The sequence below is a fragment of the Canis aureus genome, chromosome 4, assembly GCF_053574225.1.
Source record: "Canis aureus isolate CA01 chromosome 4, VMU_Caureus_v.1.0, whole genome shotgun sequence".
Lineage (NCBI taxonomy): Eukaryota > Metazoa > Chordata > Mammalia > Carnivora > Canidae > Canis > Canis aureus.
The window spans coordinates 49,673,402-49,700,855 of record NC_135614.1 but is presented as its reverse complement, the minus strand read 5'-3'; the positions used below and the strand labels follow the sequence as shown (position 1 = coordinate 49,700,855).

Here is a 27,454-nt window from a genome sequence, read left to right as displayed (position 1 = left end):
CTTTCTCTTCATCGTATTAATCAAGAGTGCTATGAACTGGGCAGAACTTTAACAATCATACAATCCAGAAGTCAGCAAACTTTCTGCAAAGGGCCAAATATTAAATACTTTAGGCTTTTCAAGGCCATACAATCTCTGCAGCAACTATTCAAGACTGCCACTGTAGCACAAAGTAGCTATAGACAATGCCTAAGTGAAGGAGCATTACTGTGCTCCAATAAAACTTTATTAACAACAGGCAGCTAGCTAGATTGCAGGTGAGTCGCAGTTTGCCAACCCCTGATATAGCTCTTACCTTCATCTAGTTTCACTGGGTTCTCCATGCCCTGGAATTTATTGCAGAACCTGATTATTGCACTTGATAAATTTTTGAGGAATAAATGAACAAAGCAAGAAAGAAAGAAGAAAGAGAAGAATATGGGGACAAGGAATACAATACAAGGAAATGTACTCAATCATTTTTTGGAAATTGTTCAAAATACACTTAGGGAAACAAGCTACACACAAGTGAAAATATCTCATGGTACAAAGCCATGTACCCAGAATGGCCCAGATACTGTGGGCTTCTGAACTCATTAGGAGACATCATAGGTAAGATAGGATTTGACTGAATATTGAAATTTATTGCTTGTTTGGGTTTTTTTTGGGGGGGAGGGGCATTAATTACATTTGTACAAAGAGGATCACATATGCATAAAAACTCACTGTTTTTATTTAATTCCAGTTTAACATACAGTGTTCTTCTATTAGATTCAGGTGTACAATATAGTGATTCAACAATTCAAAAATTACTCAGTGCTTATCATGATTAAGTATAGTCTTTAATCCCCTTCACCTATTTCACCCATCTATCACCCACCTCCTTGTAACCCTCAGTTTGTTTCTATAGTTAAAAGAGTCTATTTTTTGGTTTGCCTCTTTTTTTCTTTGTTCAAAAACTATTTTTAAAATACAACATAAATCTTCTTGTAGAATAAGAAACCCTTGAGAGGCACCTGGGTAGCTCAGTCAGTTAAGTATCCAATTCCTGATTTTGACTCAGGTCATGATCTCAGGGTTGTGAGATAGAGCCTGGTATGGGCTCCACACTCAGTGGGACATCTACTTGAGATTCTCTCTCTCCCTCTCCTTCAGCTCCTTCCCCCTGTGCTCACTCTCACTCTAAGATAAATTAATTAAGAAAGAAAGAAAAGAAAGAAAGAAGAAAGAAAGAAAGAAAGAAAAAGAAGAAAGAAAGAAAGAAAGAAAGAAAGAAAGAAAGAAAGAAAGAAAGAAAGAAAGAAAGAAAGAAAGAAAGAAAGAAACTCTTGCGTGGTTCATATCATCATTTTTATTCTAGGATTTGGGTATATTCGCTTTCTTAATACATGGCATATTTTTTGTTTGAAGCAATAGCATCCCAAACAAAGGATTTCCTTAGGCCAGTGGTTTTCAAAATTTAGGATGCTCAAGAATCACCTAGAGAGATTTTAAGCTTGCAGATTCCTGGGTTCCATCCTGGACCTTCTGAACCAGAATCTCTAGGCCAAACTAGGGAATATGCATCTTAAAAATTTCTCCCTCATGGAATTCTTCTACAGTCTGTGGAGAAACTGCATTAGGCTTTTGTTGTCATGGAAATTGAACTTTTATATTAATGGTAAAGATGTTATGACTTCATGGGAAAAACACTTTTTAGAAGAAAGTAAATGTCAGTCTGTCAAAGTCCATTGTTTTCTTGTTAATTTTTTCTGAGTGTGTATTTTTTCCAGTATCTTCCAGATACTGAAAACCTTCCAAGATTTCAAATTTTCTGTCTCCAATTGACAATACATTAATTTAAAGGAGAACTATGTGTTACTTAGCATCTTTGCCTTCCTTTTTAGATTTATCAATGCATTAACTACACCTCTAAAAATTAGAAAGCTTATACATTCACCAGCTATCCTATGAAGTTATAGAAATATTGTGTGTTGTTTTATTTTGAAGCCATTTTTATAATCTTGAAAAATAAAGCTGTTCTTTAAATAGGTACAGTGTCTTGAATTCAGAGTATTTTTATTAATATTTGGCACCCCAAATTGGTGACAGGGTCCACTGATCATTACTGATGAATGTATGCCAGACATTAATGAAGTGCAATATTTAAGAACTTCAATTTTTCATTCTCCCTACTGTCAAGCAAAATATTTCCTACAGAAAGACATTTTCAACCATCAGGCTGGCAAGGCTTGGTCACTGAACTATATTATTAGCATGTACGAAGTCAAAATATGCTTGTGGAGATGCTCATGAACAAAATACTACCTCCTTTGATCAGCCCTCCTATAAAGAATCAATTCTTCATGCTTTAATGTGAAAAGATCTGGAACCATAAGGAGAAAAGCTAATTAACTGAGCACTTACTATGTACCAGACACTTTAAATATCAGTATCAGTTTGTCATCATGACAGCCTATGATGAAGGTTCCATTATCATCCTCATTTTACAAATGAGAAAACTGGAGATTAACTGCCCAAGGCCACATAGCTATTAAATAACAGAGATGAGATTTGGACTTATGATCATCTGACTCCACACTGTGTATGACATTATTTCCCAAAAAACTATGAGGTCCTGGTGAAGTGGAATAAGCATCAGGCTATGATCCAAGAGATAAACGTTCTTGTCTCAGCTGTGACACTAACTGGCTAGTTTTGACCACGATATTTCCCCTCTTTGGGTTTCCATTTCCTCTTTTACAAAACATGGTGATTGGACTACTAGATGAATAATAAAATTGCTTCCAACACTAATATACCATGATTTAAGAGCAGCCACTTTGCACAAAAAAAGGAGGACTAGAAAGACAATGGGAGCCATCTGGCTGTGAAAATGATGAATGGCAAAAGCTGTTGGAGGAGATAGTCTCAAATTAGCATTCAGTACCACGAGGTCCACACACCACATTGCCAGTCTCCTGCAAATTGCCTGCAGCTGCACTGATCCAGAGGCCATTTAGAGTGCAGGACCCTTCACAAATTGTTCAAGGTAGTTGGTCTTGGGCTTCCCAGGAACCCATCTAGCCCCATAAAATTATATATCTTGTGATTTTGCCAACTTTGCTGTTAGAGGTGGAACAAAGTTTGTTTTGAACTGAATCACCACCTCATTTTAGATAGAAAGCATGCCTTTGCAGATACTTTCTTGAGTAGCAGATTGGGAAGGATTTTCACATCAGACAAAAAACGAAAACCACCTAAAGAAACAATGATGAGAGAAAAGCCACATTATTCTCATAATCCATAGATCTACCTCCACTTTTATAGGGGCATGCTTCCAGCACTCATGCCCCAATCCATAATGCTTTCCTCAAGAGTTTTACAGGTATTTAGGACTTATTCTCATTATTACTATTCATTCATAGATGGAGATCCTACAGAAATCTCATTCTCATTCATTCTAATCTCCTAATGGTTCCTTTTCTCTCAGTCCTATGTTAACTTTAAGTTTCCCAACATATGATTCTTGCAAAGCAGTGTTGGAGATGACAAAGGAGAATTCCATCATGGCATACAGAGCAGAGCAAACAGTTCTAAATCTAATATGACACATTACCATACTTAAAACTTTCAAAGCCATCTTCACTACTGGGAATTTTTTAATCACTATATTTTGTCTCAAGATCCTAGCCTCAATTATCATGTTGTTTGATCCTTCCCCCAAGTCCCTGGCTCCTGAAATCCTTGAGATACTCTCAAAAATCAAATGCCTTTCATATTTTGTTAAGATTTTATTTATTTGAAAGAGAGGAAGAGTGGGAGCAGGGGAGGGGCAGGGGCAGAGGGAGAGGGAGAAACAGACTGCCCACTAAGCAGGGGACCCCCCAACTCCAGGCTCAATCCCAGGATACCAGGATCATGACCTGAGCCAATGGCAGATGATTAACTGACTAAGCCACACAGGTACCCCTGCCTATCATACTCTTATGCAGAAAAATTGGCTATTTATATTGCCCTCTCCTTCCAAACCATGTCCATAGCCCATTTCTTCATACTCCCAAAGAACTCTGACACTGACATGCTAATTTATAGGAAACCACCTGGGACATCATTTCCTATTAACCAATCTTAAATATATTATATTAACAAATATATTACTCGAACATAAATGAGGCTCCATATAGTCCAATCTTACACAGTGTATTACTCAAAGAAAAAAATAGTAATTCTTATTCTCACTCTTTAAGTATTCAAAAAGAAAGATTCCTTAAAAAAATCACCACATCATATCTTAAAATTCTTGTCCCAGTTCTCTGCAACCCAAATTTTATGTTAACTGCCCAAAATTGTTCTCCCAAACTGAGATTACCAGAGGGTTGGTCAGTGGGGAAGATCAGTGAAATGGGTGATGGGGATTAAGGAGTGCACTTGTCATAATGAGTACCAGGCAATGTATGGAATTGCTAAATCACTATATAGTACACCTGAAACTAATATAACACTGTATGTTAACTATACTGGAATTAAAATAAAACAAATAACAAAAAAATTGTTCTCCCCATTTATTCACTCTTCATTTTCTGAAAGAATTTTCTTTAATTACCTAATATTCCCATCTTCACAGACACTTCTATTTTCTCATTCCCCTCCCAGACCCCCTTTTGAACCAGCATTTTTTCTTTACATATTTTGATTTTACAGTACCTCTCATCTTTTTAAAACAATTCCCTCCCCACTCCTGTTTCATTGATTGATCTAATCCCCAGAACAGGTAAAAGGAGAACAGGTGGGGATCCCTGGGTGGCGTAGCGGTTTGGCGCCTGCCTTTGGCCCAGGGAGCAATCCTGGAGACCCGGGATCGAATCCCACGTCGGGCTCCCAGTGCTTGGAGCCTGCTTCTCCCTCTGCCTGTGTCTCTGCCTCTCTCTCTCTCTGTGTGTGACTATCATAAATAAATAAAAATTTAAAAATATATATTCATTTTTAAAAAAAGGGAGAACAGGTAGTGTGGGCAGGAGCAAAATTATCAGGTTCAGGTACTGGGAAAGAAAACAAAATGATACTCATACATCATGAATTTTTGCCCATTACAAATAAGTTAAAATTTTTGAATGAATGGAAACAAGACAACAAATGATTTGCAGCTAAATCTTGCAGTGATAGCTATCATACCTGAATTCTTAAGACTTAAAAAAGACAACATGTCAAAAACAAATTAAAGTTCTTTTTGACATAGTAAAAGACATGACTGAAAAGAGGTTTCACTTGAGAATGGTACCTGAAAAATGACAGCTGTGAATTGATTTGATGGAACAACAAACTATTAAAGGAAATTGAAAACTACTATTCGCTACATATGCAAAAGAATGGTATGAACAGTGTATTTATAGCTCTAGGCAATATTCAGGCAACAGAAGAAAACAGACCCTGTATTTAAAAATCCAGTCCATCTGAGTGTTGACAGCAAAATGCAAATGTACCAGAGCTCTTAAATCATTTAAGGTTCATTGACCATAAACAATAGAAAGGTCTCAGACTAACTTAATCAAAATAGGATATTACAGTAGCACCCCTTATCTTCAGGGGCTACATTCAAAGACCATCAGTGGGGGCTCTTATGTGGCTCAGTCAGTTAAACATCCAGCTCTTGGTTTCAGGTCAGGTCCTGATGTCAGGATTGTGATCTCTGGGTCCTGAGCTCAAGCCCCATGTGGAGCCCTGCATTGAGACTGCCTGGGGCTCCACGCTCAGTGTAGAGTCTACTTAAGTCTCTCACTCTCTTTCTGCCCCCCACCCCCACGTGCTCTCTTGCTCTCTAAGATAAATAAATAAATCTTTAAAAAAAAAAGACCCCTGTGGTTGCCTAAAACTACAGATAGTACTAAACCCTACATATACTCTGTTTTTCCCTATACACACAATCTGTGATAAAGTTTAATTTATGAATTAGGTACAGTAACAGATTAACAATAATTAACAGTAAAATAAAACAATTATAACAATATAATGTAATAAAAGTTATGTGAATGTTGTCTCCCCCTACATCAAAATGTCTTATTGTGCCACACTCACACTTTTCCTTCTTGTGATGATATCAGATAAGAAAATGCCTACGTGAAGAGATGAGAGGAGGTGAGTGACAGCAGCATTGTGACATAGCATTAGGCTACCGCTCACCTCCCAACAATACATCACAAGGAGGAACATCTGGCTCTGGGCCACAGTTCACCATGGGTAACTGAAACTGCGGAAGGTGAAACTGAATATGGGGGGAGGGAGGACTACTATATTATAAAAATATGAAGGAATGCACAGAATAGAGAAGCAAGCTTAAATCTGGCCATCTATCCCCTCTATTGGAAATGCTTAAATTTCTTTTAAGTATAATTAAGATCAAGACCAAATCATTAATATTACCTATACACTGTGTATGGCCTGGCCCCTTCCTGACTCTCTAGCAGTTTATTTCATCTCTCTCTCCCTTCATCTCTAGGTTCCAGTCAGGCCTCTTGGTTTTCTTCTACCATTGTCCTCCAGCCACAGGGACTTTGCACATATTCTTCCTGCTTTCTAGATTCTTTCCCACACACACTCCTCCTTCTACTAGTTCTCATCTATTCATCCTGCAGACAAAAGCTCAAGCTACACTTCTCAATTAAGTGAGCTTTGTGTTGGACATACACATAAAAATTTATATATATATTTTTTAACTCCCTCGGGAAATAAAAATTTTTGTGAAAAGAAAAAATAAGTATTGTATACCAGATGACTGAGGCATGAACATATTCACAGACAGCAGTCCCATTGCTGAACAGTGAGTTAATATTTGGCACAAATTATGACAGAACTCTAATGAATGACTGAAGGGTCATGAGAATAATTATATATGTGAAGAGGAAGTTGTGAAAGAGAGTCAAATCTTTATCTTCCATAGCAGAAAGGTTACCAAAAAGTGCCTACAAGTGAAAAATCAAGACATAACACTAAAAGCCTGTTATTTAGAACTTTGAAGATAAATACCAAAAGAAACAGCTGGAAGGGTTCAAAGAATTTGCTTCGGGAGGACTGAGAACAAGGGAAGCAGGAAATAGGGTTAGGAAGTGACTACTGACTGAAAAATAAATCTTGAGAAATTACTTGACTCTTAAAGCCAGGAACACATATAACTTTAATTTTTAAATTACAATATTTTTTAAAGCAGTAAATGTGCAAAAGGGAAACTAAAATATGAAAAATACAGTAAGAGTGAAGCTAATGCATGTTGTCAGAATTTGTGCATCTCCTAGAGCTGGGCCAACAATTTGGTCTTCTCTAGTAATGCAATTTTTGAAAGGACTTTTAGCTGAAAATCTTGTTCTCAGAAAAATAGAAATCTGAATGATTGCAATTAGCGCCTTATGTCTAAAAAGGCATCCACATGTAAATCTGTTCATTGGAAAGCTACCAGTAGAGTTTCCAGAAGTGTTAGGTCTCCGGGAAAGACCTGTCAATGAATTCCTTCTCCAAAATGCATCAGTGACTTTTTTTTTTTAATGAAAAAAATGATGTTTGATTGCCCACATATAAGGCAATTATTTCTGATATGGAAAATAAAAAGAAGGTTACATTCTGTACAGAAAATGCATAAGCTTGAGAATTAGGAGAAATGAGTTTTGGACCTGTCCTGTCTAATACAGTAGTCATTGGCTACATGTGGTACTTAGTACTGGCAATGTTGCTATGCAAATTGAGATGTTCTATAAATGTAAATATGTAAGTGGCTACTGAAACATTTAAAACCACGTGTAATTTGCATATTTCTGTTGGACAATTCTGCTGTAATCTCAGCTCTTTAGTGGTTGCATGTGGCAATATTATTGCAAGTCACTTACCTTCACTGGGCTTCAATTTCAAGTGTGAAATGGGAGTTAGAGAGATGTCTTCTAAAGTCCCTTCTAATTCTAAAGTGTCATAGAGACTAAGGCATTCTAGGCTTGAAAAGCCAGTGGATGGTTCTTTCAGATGGCTCCCCACCACTATACTAAGCTTCCCTCCCTGCCACCATCAACCCCATCCAGACATCTTTACCAAATGATGCCTTCACTAGTCACTGATATACATTCTGTGTGAAAAGCTTTACAATTATTTTTATCACAATCTAATCCCTGCATGAGGAAATCAGTGTTATTAGCCTGTTTGTCAGATGAGGAAATAGGCTTCAAAAGGTTCGTGACTTGGGAAGACCTCAGAGCCCGCAATGTCGAGGATTCATGATCCACATTCCTCTGAATCCAACCAACTCTACTTCCATGTGCTCTGTTTCCCTTTATAGAAAGCAAACTGGTCTTCCTTTACACCTAAAGAATAGCCTCAACTCTGAGTCAGTATACTTCTCCCATGTTATTTTCTATCCCTACATCCTCAGCTCCTGAAAAGGATGATTAATGAACAGTATGCACCATGATATTCTGAAGTTCTGTGTCACTTGGTTTAAAATGAATATTATACTTTAAGGCATACCTATAAAATGATGTGAAGTGGTTGAGTTCTTAAGAATAAACATCTCAAAAGACATACACATGACTATTGTCCACTTCAGATGAATAATTTGAATAGTTATTCCAATATTGTTCTTAATTTAAAAAAAGAAATTTAGCCTCTTTATAAATTGTCTTGGGAGCCTACAATATATTTATTTGAATGTCTGTGGCACAAATTTTCTCATTTTCTTTATGCATTATTTTTCTCATACAGAGAAAAGACTCAAGAGTCAAGCTGAAGAAATTCCTAATGGCCTAAGAAGGGACAATTTCAACATGAAATAATAATACAAATAATAATAATATATGACTCAAATATACAAAGTATTTGAAAAACCATACTGAAAAAAACTCATTTATCATCACTGGAATTTGCTATGTCACCAACTCATACTCAAAAAATTGACAAATTAAAGGAATAAATCAAGCATTTAGCCCAACTTTCCTGCATGAACTATATTTCAAAAAAACTAACAGCTGCTAAAGAAAAAGTATTTTACAGAACATTTCTAGCTAATAAATGCAAAAAGAATTATAAGATTAGAAAAATCATTCTTCCTCTGCCTGTGTCTCTTGCTTCTCTCTCTGTGTGTCTCTCATGAATAAATAAAATCTTTTTAAAAACTCAGCATTTTGCAACCTCTAATAAAATAATGGATCATGTTAGGGCAATTATCAGCACAGATGCTAATATCATTAGGTGAAACTTGGTGAAAAACTTTATAAGGAAGATATGAGGCTGATACCATCTGAAACCAGAACATTCAGAAATATATATATCTTCATGTGATAGAATAAAGAGTACAAAGCATTTACTTAAAAAAAAAAGGAAGAACCTAAATCCTTTTTTTTTTTTCATTTAAATTCAATTTTCCAACTATATAGTATAAGCTCCAGTGCTCAGGATGCCTGGGTGGCTCAGCGGTTGAGCATCTGCCTTTGGCTCAGGGCATGATCCCGGGTCCAGGGATCAGTTCCCACATCAGGTTCCCTGCAAGGAGTCTGCTTCTTCCTCTGCCTGTGTCTCTGCCTCTTTCTGTGTGTGTCTCTCATGAGTAAATAAAGTCTTAAAAAAAAAAAAAAGACCCAGTGCTCACCCCATCAAGGGCCCTCCTCAGTGCCCGTCACCCAGTCACCCTATTTCCCTGCCCACCTCTCCTTCCACAACCCCTTGTTTCCCAGAGTTAGGAGCCTCTCATGGTTTGTCTTCCTTTATAATTTTTCCCACTCAGTTCTTCGCCTTTCCCTTATAATCCCTTTCACTATTTCTTATATTCCACATACGAGTGAAATCATATCATGTTTGTCCTTCTCTGATTGACTTACTTCACTCAGCATAATACCCTCCAGTTCCATCCACACCAAAGCAAATGGTGGGTATTCGTCCTTTCTGATGGCTGAGTGATATTCCATTGTACATATACCGCATCTTCTTTATCCATTCGTCTGTCAAAGGATATTGTGGCTCCTTCCATAGTTTGGCTACTGTGGACATTGCTGCTATGAACATTGGGGTGCAGGTGTCCTGGCATTTCACTACATCTGTATCTTTGGGGTAAATACCCAGCAGTGCAATTTCTGGGTGTAGGGTAGCTCTATTTTTAACTTCTTGAGGAACATCCACACTGTTTTCCAGAGTGGCTGCACCAGTTCACATTCCCACCAACAGAGCAAGAGGGTTCCCCTTTCTCCACATCTCCTCCAACATTTGCTGTTTCCTGTCTTGTTAATTTTTGCCATTCTCACTGGTGTGAGGAGGTATTTTACTGTGGTTTTGATTTGTATTTCCCTAATGGCAAGTGATGCAGAACATTTTTTCATGTGCTTGTTGACCATGTGTAAGTCTTCTTTGGAGAAATGTCTGTTCATGTCTTCTACCCATTTCATCACTGGATTGTTTGTTTCTTGGGTGTTGAGTTTGATAAAAGAAGAAACTAAATCTAATCAAGCATCAGTTCTAACTTCCTATTTTTTTAAATATTTATTCATTTGAGAGAGAGAAAGAGAGAAACAGGAGCAGGAGGGGGGAGGGATGGGAGAGGGGCAAAGGGAGAGGGAAAGGGAGAAGCAGACTCTTTGCTGAACAGAGAGCCTGACATGGGACTCAATCCTAGGATCCAGAGATCACAACCTGAGCCAAAGTCAGACACCCAACCGACTGAGCCAGCCAGGCACCCCCTAACTTCCTATTCACAGGAAATATGGTGGCTAGAGAAAAAGTTGAACAGCAGAAAAAAACAATTAGCCACATCCAGAATCCAGCACATTCTGCAGGACAATTAACTTCAGTTACTCAATAAATAGACAGTACTCTTTAACAAAGGGGGGAAAAAGAGAGAGACCATTGTAAATTAAAAGGGTTAAGAAATAAAAAAGGGTGTTAAGAATATAAAACCAAATACAGGGCTGCCTGGGTAGCTCAGTCAGATAAGCCTCTGATTCTTGATTTTGGCTCGAGTGATTTCAGGGTCATAGGATAGAACCCCGCATTGGGCTCCACACTCAGCATGGATTCTGCTTGAGATTCTCTCCATTGCTCTCTGCCCTTCCCTCCACTTGTACATGTACACACACACTCTCTCTCTCCCTAAAATAAATAAATAACAAACCTTTTTAAAAAGAATATAAAAAACAAATATAGTGTGCACACCTTTGCTTGGACACTGATTAAAACTAACTCAAAAAAAAAAAAAAAACTTTTGAAATAACCAAGGAAACTTGCATATGGACTGGATATTAGATATGTTAAGAAATTGTTAATATTGTTAGGTATGATAATGGCATTGTGATTGTGTTAAGAAAATATGCCCTTATATTTCAAGGATGCATAATAAACTAGTAACTCAAGTTAGAGGACATGATATTTAGGATTTGCTTTAAAGGTTGAAATGTACCTGCAAAAACAATTCCACTGCCACAAACAGTAGTAGCAGTAGTAATAGAGATGAGAAATAAAATATGACTAACAAAATGTTGTAATATGGAAACTGGATGATAGGTACATTAGGGTTCATTATGTTTTTCTTTCTCTATATGTTTGAAATTTTCCATAATAATAATAATTTAAGTCCCAAATAATTTGGAAACAAGTCTTATGAGTGAGGTGCTGATTAAAATGTATTATTCCATTTTGGTTGAAAATTATGTTTCTAACATAATGAGTGGTTTTCTTGTGCATTTCTGAAGACAATTTCAAAACAGGAGAACCGGGTTTTGATTACCATTCTGGGTAACCTTGGGCAACCAGGCCTCCACATATTTTGCTTTCCTTAACAGTCAAAAATGTTGACTGAACTACCAAGGTCTTTTCCAATGCCATTCTAGAGTTGTTTTGCTTGATAATAAAATAATTGGATAAGGGATGGCTTTTTAATGCAATAATAGTAACTTTATAATTCAAATATTCTTTTTTTAAATAATTTTTAAAAGTTTCATTACCTATAATGACTATATTTAATATTTGACCACAGTCAAATAGTACACAAGGTCAGAAATGTTTAAAGGCAATCAATTCTATGAAGAATATCTTATGAGGAAATTATAATATTAATTTGTACTTTTCCAGTAAGAGTGAAGGCAATACCCTGGAAAATTTTTACCTGCTTATAATAATCCAATTCTGAGGGTCTATGTGGCTCAGATCATCAGATAACAGCTTAATCTACTATAACTAGTAGACAAGTTGCCCATGGCAAAGATTCCCCCAAACAGTACTCTAATACTGTATAGATAAAAGAAAAGACTTGGATGTTTCCTACACTTCAAACAGCTGTGCTGATGACTTGTAGCTAACCTTGTGAATCAAATATTACCAACTTAACTAGCCTATACACCCCCACTTTCCATACACAGAGATGAAGCGCTTTGGGCTTTGGATTTTTGTTTTTGTTTCTGTTTTTTGTTTTTTGTTCTCAGTCCATTATTTTTTTCCACAACTCTGTTCTATATTCTTCCAGTCCTTGAAAAATTTCCAATTAAGATCAAACAAATCACTCATTAAAAATATTTCTATACTTTTCTTTTGATAATTTTAATTCGATTGCTAAATTGCCACTCTATGATTTGATTCTTAAACTATTTTTTGTAAGACAGATTTTTCATACCCATTGTTCTCCCTCTTTATTTAAGCTGATTTTTATTTTTTTTAAGATTTTTATTTATTTGAGAGAGAGAGCATGAGAGGTGTGGAGGAGCAGAGGGAAACAGAGAAGCAGACTCTCCACTAAGCAGTGAGCCCAACGTGGGGCTCAATGTGGGGCTTGTTCCCAAGACCCTGGAATCATGATCCAAGCCAAAGGCAGATGCGCAACTGACTGAACCACCCAGGTGCCCCACGTAAGTGATTTTAAAACTCCAACTCACTCCACTGTTTCTCAACAAGGGAGGAAATATAACTTAAAATCAGCAAAATAATTAACTATTTGTATAGGAACATGATAGATATAATTAACTGCAACCCTAATTAGGTTTGAATCTGAAATATTTAAGTGATGACTAATTACCTTAAAAAATAAAAGTGCAGTTATTTGCCTTTATTACTCAATATGAGAACTTTTTTTCTTAATTGCAAATAATGAACCAACCTGTCAATAATTTACATGTTAAAAGATATCATATCTAGAAGAGACTAAAATTTGATGCTGCAGTTTTAAAGTTCCTGAAAATATGTCTGGTTTCTTGCCTACCTGAGGAAGAAAGTAATCACACCCTACTTAGATATAGAATTTTGAAAGAATGTATGCAATCATCTTTTGTTTCATTTTTCTAAGACCTTTAAAGGTAAAATTCTCTACTGCTTGAAAAATGAGAGGTCTGATGAATGTGAAACAGAGCATTTGCTTTTGAATTCCTTCTTGAATTTCATATCAGGTTAAAAAATTCCAACTAGATAATTCTGGGTTGAAACGTTTGAATTTCCCTTGATAAACTTCCAAATACAAATTATGATTGTTTGCTAAAGCCCTGTGACACCACTTGAAATTTGGGCTGGACTGGATGACTGTGGGCAGTTGCCCTCATCTCTGGCAAGTGCGTGCTCAATGTCATAAAAATGCTCTACCAAGAGTAAATATTCAATAAATATTTGTTAATTAATTAGTAATTTCTATAGCAGCAGAATCAGTTGAATATTGATGGGATATTAGAAGACTCAGACTAAAAAATTTCTTACTGGTTAAGTAGTACCTATGAAACAGTTTATCATGTTAAACTTTCCTAACTTGGGCTATAACCAAGGGTGCAAAGTGAGTAAATATTTGGTTATCTTTGCATTTATTTGTTAAGGAGAGATATACAAACTAAGTCTGTATTTCAAACCAACAGTGTGATGACAGGCATTGACCAAACAAATACATAAAATATCAAAAACCCATTTTATTCTTGGAGAAAGACCTAATTTAACACTTTAATGTCCAACACAACATAAACTTTTCTATCTCTGAGTGCTTTGCTCTTTAAAAAAGGCTGCCACAGACACCTTATCTTTTCCTTCCTCTTTTCAGCAACAGTATGAAGTGATATTATCATCAGTATTATTATACAATGGAAGAAACTGAGACTTGGAGAATTTAAATAGCTTAACCATGGCCATAGCAAAACTGAAATTCATGTCTCCTAAACTCCAAGACTTGAGCACATTTTACCACACAAGATCACTTCTATTTTAGTTATTCTTTAATTCTTCCAACCTGCTTTCTTGTTTTTTGAATGTAAGAACATAATGAAAAAAGAATTAGGTTATATGAAATAACTGTGATGAGGAAAACTGCCAAAAATAAAGATAGGCAATCTTTTGATTTGTGAACTTTTGCTTTGAAAGTTTATCAAATGAATAGCATGGAACATGAAGTCTACAAGGTGACCTTTCTCATTGAGACTCTTTTTTCCCCAAACTGAGACCTTTTCCCCTAAGGTCAGGAACATGACAAGGATGTCCACTCTCACCACTCTTGTTCAACAGAATACTGGAAGTTCTAGCCTCAGCAATCAGAGAATAAGGAAGAATAAAAGGTATCTCTCTAAATCAGCAAAGAAGGAGTCAAACTTCACTCTTCACAGATGACATGATACTCTATGCCGAAAACTCAAGACTCCACCCCAAAATTGCTAGAACTCAGAAATTCAGCAAAGGGGCAGGATATAAAATCAATACACAGAAGTCAGTTGCATTTCTATACACTAACAATATGACAAAAGAAAGAGAAATCAAGGAATCGATCCCATTTACAATTGCACCAAAAACCATAAGATATCTAGGAATAAAACTAACCAAAGAGGTAAAGAAAGGATCTGTACTATAAAACACTTATGAAAGAAATTGAGGAAGACACAAAGAGATAGAAAAATGTTCCATGAAAAAAAAAAGGAAAAGAAAAATGTTCCATGATCATGGATTGCTAGAACAAACATTGTTAAAATGTCTATGCTACCCAAAGTAATCTACACATTCAATGCAATACCTATCAAAATACCATTGGTATTTTTCACAGAGCTGGAAAAAAAAATCCTAAAATGTGTATGGAACCAGCTTAATAAGCAAATAATAAAAATATATATGTTACTCGGCCATCAAAAAATCAAATCTTATCATTTGCAATGCCATGAATGGAACTAAAGGGTATTATGCTAAGCAAAATAAGTCAGTCAAAGACAAATATCATATGATTTCACTCATATGTAGAATTTAAGAAACAAGGAGAGGATCATAGGGGAAGGGAGGGAAAAATAAAGTAAGATGAAATCAGAGAGGGAGATAAACCATAAGAGACTCTTAACTACAGAAAACAAACTGAGGGTTGCTGGAGGGGAGGTGGGTGGGCAGATGGGGTAACTGGGTGATGAGCATTCAGGAGGGCATGTAATGTAATGAGCACTGGGTGTTATATGCAACTGATAAACTACTGAACTCTACCTCTGAAACTAATAATACACTATTTGTTAATGTATTTTCAATTTTTTTAAAAAAAGAATCTTTCTCCCCTTAAGTGAGAGGCAAAAGTTGGAAGGAGGGACAGGTAGATAGTACAGTAGAGCTGGAAGCACTCCTTAAAGCCCAGACTTATTACAAAAATCTGGGTTCAAATCTAACTATGTGTTATTGAGGAATACTGAAAGTCTCTGAGCCTCAATGTTGTGGGATTAAACGAGAAAGTACACATGTCACGCTAACACATGACAACTGTTCAAAATGCCTGCATCTAGCCCAGTATGTCCCCAAACAGTTAGGGATGTTGTATTAGGTATTTCTTACTATCACTACACATACTAGCTGTGACATATTGAGGTAGATGTAGTTATATTGAACAATTATTATTTTTGGTAGTCTATATAAAATTTACCAGATACTGACCAATACAGTATCTCAAGAGGCAGCCTATTCAATCTGATATGGCTGACCTTCACACCCTCCTCCTTGCCTAATCCAAAACCTCCAGTTTCTCTGACCCTTCCTCAACCTCATCCATCTTTGGCTCTTACCTTTGAGTTTCCCTTAACCTTCCCATCTTGGGCCTCAACTCCCAGGCTGTACTTTCCCTTAGCCACTGTCTTCCCTAAGCAGGGGCTGCAGAAGATAGGTTACAGATCAAGGAGTCTGAAGGAGGCAAGGCTGTGGCCTGGTGTTCCAGTAGGATGGCATGTAGGAAAATAGCTGGGGGAAAGTATAGCATGCTTTAACATGGAGCAGGCCTAAGTCCCTACTGGCAACCCTTTCATTTATTTTTTTCAAACAAAAAGCATTTATTAAAAGCCTACTATATACCAGACCCCATGCTAGGTTTTTATGTTTTCAACCAATATACTCTCATTTGATTTTCTTTTTTTTTTTTTGTATATTTTTTTATTGGAGTTCAATTTGCCAACATATAGGATAACACCCAGTGCTCATCCCGTCAAGTGCCCCCCTCAGTGCCCATCACCCTGTCACCCCATTCCCCTGTCCACCCCCCTATCCACCAACCCTTGTTTGTTTCCCAGAGTTAGGTCTCTCATGTTCTGTCACCCTCACTGATATTTCCCACTCATATTGTCTCCTTTCCCCTTTATTCCCTTTCACTATTTTTTATATTCCCCAAATGAATGAGACCATATAATGTTTAGCATCCTCTTTAGTCTTAGATCCCCCGATTCTCTAGATTCCATCCCTTCCATCTCTAGGCCCAAACTTCTTTTCCTAAGAACTTCCAAAAAGCCCAGCTCTGTCTTCCCCTTACCTGTTCTGGCAAACTTTCCTTCTACTTTTTCCTACCCACTTCTTTCTTTATAATTTTTTAATATTTAAAGATTATTTTTATCCCTCATATTTTAACCTCAGTTAAAAGAAAAAAGAGCCTTTTTGAAAATGTTAGTTCAATAATAGTAAAGGTGTGACAGGATATGGAAAAAAAAATGAAGAAGGATATGCAGAAACTGAAGTTTGAGGAACAATGAACTAACCCAAATCTTTCCCTTTGGAAATGAGAAACTGAAATCCAATGATGTTACATGAATTGCTCAAAGTCACACAGCTGACTAATGCCATAGCCTGAACAATCCTCAGCTTTTCTAGCAGCATGTCTCCCAAGGCAGAGACATATACAGATTAGCTATAATTATTGAACACAAAGAAACATAGCATGCCTATTATAAAGAGGCCCAATGCCCCACTCATTGGATGTAGTTGAATGTCCTTTTGTTTAAAGACTTCTCAGCCTCTTTTATTCCTCCATTTTCAATTACAAATTGTAGAATAAATGTTTGTTAAGAGTTAAGGAAGGATACCTCTTGGCTCAGTCAGTAGGGCAAGAACTCATGAGTTCAAGCGCCACACTGGGTGTAGAGATTACTTAAAAATAAATACATACACACATAATATACCCAAATTTTTTTTAAAAAAGAGTTGGGGAAAGAGATGTGACTAGCGAAATACAATCACACAGTAGGCCCTATTAGCATCTTCTGAGGGAAGATATACATACTTACCCACACACACATCCTAGAATCAGAGAAGGACTTTGGTGATTGATGTAAGTAAAAAATGAAAGCTGCATTTCTTTTCTTTTAGTGATGGAGCACTAAATGAGAAAAACGTTATACTAGTGATCTTTAAAAATGAGTGGCAACATCTGAAGTTTTTATAGGGACCTCCAAATGCTGCAATCATTCCACTTCTAGAACTTGGTCAATTCTTTTCCTAAGAAAGAAAGTAAAGTTAATAAAGATCTATTACCTAATTCTGGGCTGAGGCTGAGTCATTGTGTAAACAAACTTCAGTTACTAGCCTGCTTTCTCAGGGGTAAATCAATTGCATTGAACAATGAGTATCATGAATCTTCTAGGCTTCATCCCACAAAATAGAACCACCCTGCATTGTTCTGTGTAAGAATGAAGTACAAGTCAAAGTCTTCTGGGTTTGCTTCTCCCTTCTATTTTGAAGTTTGAATTTGTTCAAGAAGCCTGCAAAGATGAGCAACTAAGAGAGGAGAGTTAGTATAGTCCCACTAAGGCACAAGACACAGCAAACTTAGAAACCTGGATTCCTTTCATGGCCAAAACAAAATAAAATTCCAACATATTTGGAAAATGAAAACTTACCAATACATTTACAATAAGATACAAAGGACTAATTCACAGCCTTTCCTTTCTGCTTTTTTTTTTTTTTTTCCCAAGATTCTACTCTCAGGAAAAAGCAGGGAGATTACTCACTATTCATTCCCACTGCCTCTTTTATTACTTACTAACTACTGAGGCAAAACATTTAAGCTCTATGACCTTCAGCCCACACCCTGACACCTCTAGACGATACTAATATTATCTACTATTAGTATGAGAATTAAGTGAGATAATACATCTAAAGCATTTAACAATATGCCCAACACACAGTAACTGCCCAGTGAATAATAGCTATCATTTTTATTATGATGTATGGCAACAACAGTGAATGAACTGTGAACACTTGGGCTCCAGAAATCAGATGAATCTAGATGGTTAGAGCACACCTTCAAAACCACACACGTAGGCCTTAAGGCTGATGAGGATATTTAAAGGAAATTGAAATGTGATATTTACCTTTACTGGCATGAGTGAGTTCTTTTTCTTGCAGCCAAAAAAGTTTCAATACCAAAACACTTATTTTGTCTGTTTTAGGGTTCCTACATTAAAAGATGGAGGAATATACTCAAAAGGTTCTTATATAGAGAAAATAGAAACTGAATCTGAAAGTACTTTGTAAGCTTAGGTTTGGGACTCTTCCAGGTAAAAAATATACTCCCCCCAGAAACTCTTTTAAAGTAAGAGGAAGGGGATTTTTAAAGGCATACACCCAAAAGGAAGGGAAGAACAGAATCCAAAAAGTCAGAGAAGAGACAATAGAAACCCTTCCAAGGTGCCAGACGGGTGAGTGACATTGTTTTAGACCTTCTTTTTTTTTTAAGATTTTATTTATTTATTCATGATAGACAGAGAGAGAGAGAGAGAGAGAGGCAGAGAAACAGACAGAGGGAGAAGCAGGCTCCATGCAGGGAGCTCAACGTGGGACTCAATCCCCAGTCTCCAGGATCAGGCCCTGGGATGAAGGAGGCGCTAAACCACTGAGCCACCTGGGCTGCCCAGTCTTAGATCTTCTAAAACAGACCAGCTAATGCTGTCAACTGACCTCAGTCAACAACAGAGAACAATCCCCCAGCTAAGTCCCATTCAAATTCTTGACCAACAAAATGATGAGATATAACAAGATAGTAAGTGTTTGAAGCCATTAATTTGGAGTGATTTATTACACAACACTGGAAAGCATAAAAGAAGGCAGAATGGGGCTGCTATCACTAAGACAAGGTAATATGGGACACAAAGGTGGAGATCCATTTCTAAATATGCAAATTGGAGGGGTTCACAAGGATGGTAGCATTTCAGCTGGTCTTAAAGGATAAGTGGAAAACAAGAAGCATTTCAGATAGTGCATAGTATAAGCTTGAAGATGTTCTCTCTTTCAAAGAGCTTTTGAGAGCCCTGGATACTAATCTGAATATTCCCTCAAATTATGAGGAAACACAAAAATAAACTAAGAAATAAAATCCCAGGTGGTAATGGGAAAGAAAAGTAACTATTAAAAATATTAACTTCAAAAAAATAAATCAATAAATAAAAATTTTAACTTCAATTCTAAAAAAATAAGATCATGAAAAATACATTGTTTCCCAATACCTTTCAAATACTGCTGCCTATAGATAGTCTTCCTTACCAATGAAGGGACCGTAAACTTTTAATATAAATATTACTGCTCTTTCTTTTTATTGAACTGTCTTTATCATACAAAGGTTATTTCTGTTGCAACTGACAGAACACCAATTGAAACCAGCTTAAGAAATAAGACTTCATTTTTTTTTAATGAGACTTTATTGACTCAAGACACTTAAAAGTTCAGATATGAAACTGACTGCTGAGAATTCAAATGATAATTTCATTATCTCTCTCTTTCCTTCTGTGTGTTGTATGTGTGTTTACCTTTCCTATCATAGAGGGGCTTCTGTCATAAAATATTGAACAGTCTATGACCTCAGATAAAATTAAGTCATCCCATCTTAGTAAACCCAGAGAAAAGAGAGAACTTCTTATTCCCAATCCCTCTTTACTAGTATTTAAAATCTCAAGGAAGATCTCTGATTGGCTGGCTTGTTCACATGGCCACCCTTTGTCCAATCATTGCTAGCAATTGATAGAGTAATATGATTGGCAAGTCCCCAAAGAAGTAAGCTAATATCATTCCCAAAAGAACCTATAATGAAGGAATGACAGTTCCTACAAAAGAAAGGGTAAGAGTGGGATCCCTGGGTGGCGCAGCGGTTTGGCGCCTGCCTTTGGCCCAGGGCGCGATCTTGGAGATCCGGGATCGAATCCCACGTCGGGCTCTCGTTGCATGGAGCCTGTTTCTCCCTCTGCCTATGTCTCTGTCTCTGTCTCTCTCTCTCTCTCTCTCTCTGTGACTATCATAAATAAATTAAAAAAAAAAAAAAAGAAAGGGTAAGAGTGCTCTACATCAGAAGCAGGGTAAAAGCATCCTGGGCTGAATAAAAAAACAGATGTCTAGTACAAGGATGTAATGACTGACTTCTTGTGTTTTTTTGTTTTCTGTAGAATTATAATTTGATCAATAAACCCTTACACCTTTAAGGGCAGCATTTCTATCCATTCCTAATGTACTCTCTCTCATCCCACCTCAATCTAGCCTGTCTCAAGACTTAAGAAATCATAATCCTTGAGGCGTTAAGCAAGTTGCACATCACGAAGAAGGTCAATGAATAGACCTAGTGCCATACCTCACCTTTTCTGAATTCCTGATGTGTGCAGCAAAGGCAAAACACTCAAGCAAGGATACATACCTCTTGAAAATGCAAAATAAGAATACAGAGAACAAAAATAATGTGAAGAATGGGTAAATTTTCCACTCCTGCACAGCAGATTTTATTTTCAAACATCTCATTCCCTCTCAAAAACTGCAGTGCAGATTTTGCAAACACGATGGGTTACATAAGTAGGATTATGTACTCTCCATGCAAACTCTGAAGCCAGCTGTCCATCCAGTTCTATTTCCCAGATAGGAAAAAAGGATTACTACACAGTTGCAACACAATGCTGGATAGACATTGATAAATTATGACTATCTCATTTTAAATTACGAAAAGGAAAGTATATTTGGAAAACTTCTCTTAATGAAAGCAACAGCATTTTGATTGTATGGTTTTACAGTTACATATGCAAGTGTATATCAGCAATCCACACAACATATTTAAGCATTATGAGTTTCACTGTAATCTCCAAAAATCCATATATTTAAGTCTAACCTCCCTTACCTCGGAATGTGACTTTATTTGTTGATAGTCTTTACAAAAATAATTTATAATGAAGTCATTCACATGGGCTCTAATCTAACATGACTGGTATCCTTCTATCTTTTTTTTTTTAATTTTTATTTATTTATGGTAAGTCACACAGAGAGAGAGAGAGACAGAGAGAGGCAGAGACATAGGCAGAGGGAGAAGCAGGCTCCATGCACCGGGAGCCCAATGTGGGATTTGATCCTGGGTCTCCAGGATCGCGCCCTGGGCCAAAGGCAGGCGCCAAACCGCTGCGCCACCCAGGGATCCCAACTGGTATCCTTTTAAAAGGAGAAATTTAGAGTCAAACACACATATACAGAATGCTACATGAAGATAAAGGCAGTGAGCAGGGTGGTTTCTACAAGCCAAGGAACACCAAAGATTCCCAGAAAACCACTAGAAGCTGGACATGAGGCATGGAACAGATTCTTTCTCATGACTTCAGAAGGAACCAACCAAGCTGATACCTGATCTTGGCCTCCTAACCTCCAGAACTGTAAGACATTAAATTTCTGTTGTTTAAACCACCCAGTTGGAAGTACTTTGTTACAGAAGTTGTAAAACTAATACTTTAAGCAAGAACCTTCTTATCATTGGAGTGGAAATAAAAGAGGGAATGTATTACCTCTGAGACCTTTAATATTTATTTATTGCATCCACCTTAATAAGGGAAGAGTTTAGTCTATTTTCCCCAGACCAAATAAAAGTCAGAAATTGAAGTTTAACTAACTTGGTAACATAGGCCAAAGATTCTGCTGCTTTATTCAGTAAAATCAGATCAACTGAAGCAAAATTAGGTTCCTTCCTAGTACCTAAATTATCCAGATAACAGTCTCAGCCCTGACTTCTGTTGGTCATTGTGAAGTAAACCTGATTTCAAATAAAGGACTTTAGATCCACTTTGACCAAAAAGACTTAACACTTCCATCAGTCTCTATTCATTGGCCCATAGACAAGAGAGCACACAAAAGCAGGATTTTCCTCCCCTAGCCCAGGACTACCTGCTAAACAATTTGAACCCAGTTTCAGTGTATGATCTACTTTTCTCTTTTAGTTCCATGTGGATTATTGTTTCTTCTTATGCAAATGGTAGTGAGGAGTGAGGGGGGGAGGGATAGAGATGACACTGGAAATGCAAACATAGCAATCCCAACCATCTGTATCTATGTGCCTGTGTGTCAGGTGAATGTCAAGACCAGTAGCTGCCTGGGAGAATAGCTAGATTTCTCAACTTTTCTATTCCAGATGCATTGGAATCCCACTCAGACAAGAAAAGAAATAGAACCTTTACTAAAGAGATTATAAATCTGATATCCCTAACCCCATAACTCCAACAAGTTTCTTTTATAGGCCAATGAATAGTTTTGGCAGAACTATCTGGTCCCTAGCTACCTATTCCCTAGTCATTCTGAACATGAAATTCAATGGTTTCCCCCAATAGGGAAGGAGAAATAGGATGCAGTGAAAGCAGTTCTGAGTTGGCCTTAAGGTAGCCTAGAGAGTTCGAGACTTATTATCATTTCAACCTCATTTAGGGTTACTAGCAGGCCTAATTACTAAAATGAGGCTAAGATTACTGCATCACTCAGGAATAAGGGTTCTAGGATATGCATGTGGTCCTTTTCTTGTCTCCGTTGTCTTTTTATTAGAAAACATGGCTATTTACTCAACCACAGAAGCCCACTTAGGAATGCAAAGAGCATGGCAGATGATGCTAACCTATGCATTCAAAATGGCAAATGCCAGGTATCTTATGTAAGTAGATGGTAAGCATTTGGAAAAGACTGTGAAATATGTGTCTTATGAACAGAAATAGAACTGCAAAGCCTAAACAAATCCCTCAAATTTCAGACCCATTCACCTTCCCAAACCTAGTCAATCCCCCCAGATGACACTCCTGTAACTCCAGGCTTAGTACTGCTTCTCTGCACGGCCCCTACCCTAAGACTCCATCCTTCACGCTGCCTCTTGGTTTTGAAACTTGCTTCACTTGAATTGTTCTATTCATAACACACTGCCACCCAACTTCAACTTCAGCCCTATAGCTAAAAGATCATCTCTGTCTTGTTACTACAACCCAACAGCAGCTTACCAGCCTGATGGTCCAAAGCCTCGGTTTATTAGTTATTTTGAGCTTGCTCTATATTAAGAAAGATATGTGAATTTATCCCAAATGCCAGTCCCTATTAATTGATATGGACTGCTTCACATGCTATGTTAGGAAGGATTCTGAGCTCTCATCCTAACTTAGTTAGAAAGGATGCCTTGACAGTTAGTGATATTTGCCATAGGCAATGGAGAAGAAAATGGAAAAACACCTGCTATTATATTTGCCAACTATCCTCTGCATCACCAAATCCCATGCTTCATTTTAGTTATTTCCTCAAATACACACATCATTTTAAAAGAGTGATTTCAGTTACATATTTTTGCATCTAGTAGTTCAACCCATGTAATCAAAGCAGTTTTAATCTCATGGTAGCTTGGTGCTACAAGTCCATAAATTTGAAAATGGGGTTTGCCAATTTAACTTGTAAGAAAACAATGGTAACCTAACAAAGTATAAAAAATCTACATGTAAATTTATGTGTATTAACCATATTGCCTAAAAAGATCTGGAATAAAAACATTACGAAACCAGACATTTTAATGGACTAGCAGGGGAAAAGCTATGGTCTAAGGACTCAGATAGGGTCTGGGAGGTCAACCCTAGAGAACAGAGGGTCTTTGACACACCAAGTTTAGGAACATCCAAGGAGATCCTGAAAAAAAGGAAGGGACCTCTGAAAGAAAAAGACACCAAAATCAAGTTGCATTACTTTGGGGCTTTCGAGGGTAGATACTAACTATAGGAAACATCTTGTGAATGAGATGGTATTAGACTCTGTCCCAAAATGAATAACCTTGAAATTGAAATCCACAAAAAGAAAAAAATCACATGAGTTAAAGCTTCCGTAGTCTATCTTTAAACAGAATTTGGGGGGGAAATCTATTTAAAACAAGCATTTAGAAAAGCATCATTTCCCTGGCATGATTATAATGTGCTTCATGTTGGCAGGAAGACTTCATTTCCAGTGATATTTTCCAATTGTTAAAAAAAATCCCTGCCGCTTTCTTTGCAATCCATAATTTTGTATTTTTAATTTCGATAACTCAAGTGTCTCTAAGCAGAAATAAGCTGCATATTCATGAGCCCTGATTTGCTGTAATCATTATTTCTGAGGCTCTCTATCTGTGAAGACTCCAAGTACTTGAGTCCTTGTTCTCAGGCAATTATATCAGATTGGCTTGGAGCTGAGGGAGTTGGGAGACCCCACTTCTCCATTTTCTCTTTGAAGGGCTCTGTGGGTCTATCTGAGGTCAACTTTCCTTGCTCCCAAACAGGGCTGATAATTAGTTGCCTCAACATTGGCAGGAGGGATAAAAGTCTATTTAATATGTTAACTAGAGAATTGTTAACTTTTCATCAATCAGCCTTTGGTCATGGATGGCAAAGGGAAAACCAAAGGGATAAAAGAATATATTAAAACGAGCTGAGCAAAAAGTAAAGGAAGGAAAATATGTATCAACCACATTTTGTGTATGTGAAAAATGTAGGTACAGAAATAAAAAATAAAACATAGATGACCAGAGGGTTAAAAAAATCATAAAATAAAATAATAAATTACTAAAAACTAAAGAAACATCTAGAAATCAATTTTCCCATCTAAAACATGGCTTGTCTTAGTGGTAACAGCCCAGAATGAAATGGGGGTTCAAAGAAATGGGGGTCTGAATGTCAGTTCTGCTACTTACCAACTAGCTGTCTAAGCACAAGTTCCTTAACCTCTAGGTTCTGTTTCTTTGTCAGGACTGAGATCCTCATCTATGACAGAATGATCACACTTCCTTCCAAAGGTTTGTCAGTGACTTGAATGAGATGTATCGAAGTATATAGTACAGAGTATAGCACAAAGTGTACACTCAATAAATGGTGCCTTACTCTGCCTGATTTCTCGTTTCTCCCCTCCTGGCTAAAGAGCCATCATGTCTTGAAAGGCCTCACAGCTCCCCTTAGCAACCATTCCAGATTATCACAAACATCTCATTTAGGTAGTTATGCCTTAAAATAGCAGAAGAGATCTCTAGAGGTCATCCATCCCTTTGCCTGCAATAGAGCTTTCCTGGGATATAATTGGAAGAACACAAACTTAGCTTCAAGATTTGGCTCTGCTATTTGCTTGAATATAACCTTGGGTTCTCTAACTTCCAGTTTCCTCATCTATAAAATAGGGGTAAAATACCTACATCATAAGGTACATTTTAGAACTGTTTTAACAATTTTTTAAAAGGACTTAGCACAGTAGCTGGTCAAAACAGTAACTCAATAATTAACATTTTGTGTGTGATGTCTCTTGCAATCTCCCTGCTTTTCCCATCTAGCATAAAGAAACAGCACATGTAGGCACCGTGTCTTTCCTTTCTGCAATTATCTGGCAGTAGTTATGTGGCCATGTCATTCTGATCGGGAATCAGTTTGAATCTGCAGCTAGATTCCACCCAAAACCTCCATTTTTCAGATATTGTGGTTGAAGCTTAAAAAGTTTAAGTCCTCTTCTGGGGTCACAGAGCAGAGGAAATGTGAGATTTTAAAGTCATGAGATCAAAATAACTATGTGTCTTACGGGCAACTGTTCTGCTTCCTAGAACAGCACAAATAAATCTATGCTTTTAACAATCAAAACCCAGACCACGTTTTTTAGCCTCTCCAATCTGTTTCTTTATTTTTTTAGGAAAATTTTAATTTGAACTGTATATTAGCAGCATACGAATTTGTTCACTGATTTATAGAATGAATCTCTAGCAGAGAAATAACATTTTCCACATAAAATTCTTGAAGGCAAGGACTATGTTTTAATATTTGGATCCCTGAAAGTACCTAACAAAATGCCTCCTAATTAGTATTCATTAAATGAGTCATGGAGAATTATTCAATTTGAGGGGCTCCCTTCTTTTTCCCTGGCTCCTTCCTTACTGTGTCATTCATGAAAGACAGAGTAGCTGTTTCCACCTCTGAACCTTTGCACTTGTTGTTCCTCTCCTTGCAATATTCTTCCTCATCTGTTCAATTAGCTGACTCCTTCTCACCCTTCAGTTCTTGGTTTAAGTACCACTTCTCCCCAGAGGACATGTCAGATTTTCCTTTATAAACTCCAGCTAGTTAACACGCCTGGTAGCTTCTTTAATTGTGCCCGTCACAATCAGGATGACCAGATGGTGTGGTTTACATAAGCTATATGAGAACACATTATCTGACTTGTTTTCTGTTACCTGCTTAGGGCCTAGCATTGTTCCTAGCAACTAGGAAAGGCTCAACAAATATTCATTATACAAGTGAGCAGAAGAATGCAAAGCAAGGGCACAGAGTGAATTTCTGATCTAGTATCAGGAATTCCTGAGCCAACTCCTATTTGTCTTCTGTTATAGAGTTAGAAAATGCAAACTCAGTGCACTTGGATTTCTGTCTTCCTTTGTATAAAAAATTAACCAACTAATTACATCATTCCAGGGTGCAAATTTAGTACGTTGGTGGATTTTGAAGGCTTCACATCCCAACCGGAGGCTTCAGTTGATCCCAGGTGACCATGAAGCCTCCTAAAATCAAGACTGGTAATTGCACTGGAGCATTTTGTGTTTCTTTTGAAAATTGAGCCTCACTTGCTATTCGAGAGATCAGCATTTAGGCTTTAGTTTGCTCTTGTTTGGTTACAGAGAAAGAGCAGGTCGATTCCCCAGCACAATGATTAAAAAGGCATTTCCCCTTCTTCTAATCTTTCTATATGAGTGAATCAGAGCTGACAGGCCATTACAGCAGTACAGTACCCAGTTGACAATATTGACTGAAAAGCAACTACCTTGCTTATTTTCTGTTGACTTAATGATGGGACAGGCACAAATGGAGCTTGCTGTTTTCGTTTTAGTCCTTAATCCTGTCATACTGCTTAACCACTACCATATTGGCCATGTAGAGAGAACAAGCTAAAAATAAAAGCATTCCCAGGATATTTTGAGACTACCACAAGGCCATATCACTCTCACATTTAGAGTTTTCTCCCTCACATCATATTAATGAATCAGATGAAAATA

General features: G+C 37.1%; 3 long non-coding RNA genes across 14 annotated transcripts in view; 1 reads left to right on the top strand and 2 right to left on the bottom strand.

Moving 5' to 3' along the window:
* LOC144312695 (uncharacterized) overlaps nucleotides 1–6,113 on the bottom strand; it is a 45,838-nt gene extending 39,725 nt beyond the window's left edge. Inside the window, exons 1-2 of the long non-coding RNA XR_013378254.1 lie at nucleotides 6,034–6,113; nucleotides 296–326 (exon numbers count right to left, since the gene is read on the bottom strand). This is a non-coding gene — a long non-coding RNA (uncharacterized LOC144312695). The remainder of the gene's footprint in view (nucleotides 1–295; nucleotides 327–6,033) is intronic.
* Nucleotides 1–27,454, bottom strand: part of LOC144312693 (uncharacterized) — a 241,187-nt gene that overhangs the window by 187,030 nt on the left and 26,703 nt on the right. The gene's annotated exons all lie outside the window — the stretch shown is intronic.
* Nucleotides 6,073–8,816, top strand: LOC144312696 (uncharacterized). Its single transcript, XR_013378255.1, has 2 exons — nucleotides 6,073–6,214; nucleotides 8,695–8,816. It is a non-coding gene; the product is annotated as an uncharacterized LOC144312696 (long non-coding RNA).